The 2,532-nt window shown below is 35.3% G+C and overlaps 1 pseudogene; it reads left to right on the top strand.

The window, feature by feature from the left end:
• Positions 1-450: 450 nt before the first annotated feature.
• On the top strand, positions 451-634 carry LOC142166722 (small nucleolar RNA U3; annotated as a pseudogene).
• Positions 635-2,532: the final 1,898 nt, after the last annotated feature.

Here is a 2,532-nt window from a genome sequence, read left to right as displayed (position 1 = left end):
GGTATGAATCCGAACTGATTCTCCGAAATAGACACATTCTTTCTCATCCTCCTCTCCACTACTCCTATGTAAAAAAAAAAACAATGGTGAAAAAAATTGTAATTCTTACCTAGTTTGGAACAACTTTAAATTTTGTAATCCAAGAACTTTTAAGATTTTTGAGGAAATATCTTTAAATGTATTAAACAAGCTTACACATGAGGAAAATACATTATATCTTTGTCCAACTCCAATCAAACTCGTCTACTCAATGAAACTTTTAAGAAGAAACTTTAAAATATAGTTAGAATAAACAATAAGGTAGTTGTAGTTTATTTTGGTCATAGTTGTTGACTTATAAAGACGTTAGAAGAATTAAATACTCCTTCCTTTTTTTCGCCTTGCCTCCCACACCGACAAGCAACCCAGGCAAGGAAGTACTTATATTTCATTGCAGCAACACAGATGGACACGACCTTACTTGAACAGGATCTGTTCTATAGGCTCGTACCACTGTATCCTTGAGTTCTAAGGAGACAGAAAACCAAGTCTGGTTGATGAGGCATGCCCAATAGACAAGAGCGTGATTAACAGCTCCCACAGCCCGTCTCAAGGGAAAAATGAATTACTTCTTGCCATTTTGGACTATCGGATTAGAATTAGAACTATCAGATTGGATTGCTTCTTACCATTTTGGACAATTATGTCTTTGTCGACATTTTCCAACAGATTGAGGTTCAAGATCCTCGCTATCTTGCATAATGCTAGATGCAACATTATATGCAAAGACATAATCCACCATTATATCCATTCGATTCAAATTTGTCTCAATATCGATTGGGTTTATTGATAGTTCCTTATTTTATTTAGTCTGAGACTCATTAATTTCCTCATGAATCTCAGGATTGGTTAAATCGTGAATTTCTTCATTAGGCTCTTTCGTAGTGTCATATTGAGCATTTCTTTTTCTTTTTCTAGGATTTCGATCCTTAGAACCCAATGGTTTTCCACACTTTAGGCATGATTTTGACTCATTAGCTATAACACTAGAAGATTGTCCAACAGGAACAACAATACGAATTGGAACATTCTCTGTAGGAATATGTGATTTTGTTATCCTTTTCAGATCTATAAATGCGTCTGGCATTTGGTTTGCTATTTTCTGCAAATGGATAATATTTTGCACCTTTTTATTTACAAATAGAGACACGTGGATCAAGATGAGACAATGATGGATTTTTCTACAAAATTTCCCGTTTGATTTCACCAATTTCTCCCCCTAGTTTTGGAAAAAGTATCACATCGAATCGACAGGCTGCAAATCGTGCAGTGAACAAATCCCCCGTTAATATTTCGAGGTAGCGAATAATGGAGAGCGATTCAAACCCAACATATATTCCTGACCTTCTTTGAGGATCCATTTTGATGCGATATGGCGGTGCTACAAGCACATATACTGTGCATCCAAATATTCTTAAATAGGATATATTAGGTTCATGACCCAAAACTAATTGCAACGGGGAATATTTATGATAATTTGCCAGTCTGAGATGAACTAGCATTGCTGCATGCAAAATGGCATGACCCCAAACAGAAGTGGGCAACCTCGTTTTCATAAGTAATGGTCTTGCTATTATTTGTAAACGCTTAATCAGAGATTCTCCAAGGCCATTTTGAGTGTGAACATGAGCTACAGGATGATTCACTTTTATCCCAATTGATAAGCAATAATCATTAAATGCTTGGGATAAACACTCAGTAGCATTATCAAGTCTAATTGACTTAATTGGATTATCAGGAAATTGCGCCCGTAATCGAATTATTTGTGCCATTAATTTTGCAAATGCTGGGTTGCGAGATGACAATAGGCACATATGAGACCATCTAGAAGATGTATCTATTAAGACCATAAAATATCTAAATGACCCACTAGGTGGGTGAATAGGTCCACAAATGTCCCCTTGTATACATTCCAAAAACGCAGGGGACTCAAACCTAACCTTTGTTGGTGATGGTCTAATAATTAACTTGCCTTGATAACAAGAATGCAAGAAAATTCATTATTCAAAAGAATCTTTAGATTCTTTAATGGATGTCCATTTGAGTTTCTATAATCCGTCTCATCATAATTGATCCAGGGTGTCCCAATCAATCATGCCAAAGTACAAAAGTATTGAAATCAATAACCTTTTGATTTACAATAGAATGTGTCTTAATTGCACTAATTTTTGTCTAATACAGGCCACAAGATAAAGATGGAAATTTCTCAATAACCCTTTTCTGGCTAGAGATGTTCTTGGTAATAATGAGATGTCCAAGATTATTCTCATCTATTGTCTCAATATGATATCCATTTCGGCGGATATCTTTAAAACTCAACAAGTTCCTCTTAGACTTGGAGGAGAACATTGCATTATCTATGATAAGCATTGTTCCCTTAGACAGAGTTATAATAGCTCTACCAGAGCCTTCAATTAAATTACTTCTACCAGAAATTGTTGTAACATATGTCTTACACATACTTAAATGAGAGAAATATTTCTTCTCTTTGAA

The sequence above is a fragment of the Nicotiana tabacum genome, chromosome 11 (genome assembly GCF_000715075.1).
Source record: "Nicotiana tabacum cultivar K326 chromosome 11, ASM71507v2, whole genome shotgun sequence".
Classification (NCBI taxonomy): Eukaryota; Viridiplantae; Streptophyta; class Magnoliopsida; order Solanales; family Solanaceae; genus Nicotiana; species Nicotiana tabacum.
Note: the sequence above shows the minus strand (reverse complement) of the source record. Positions and strands in the feature narration are given on the sequence as shown.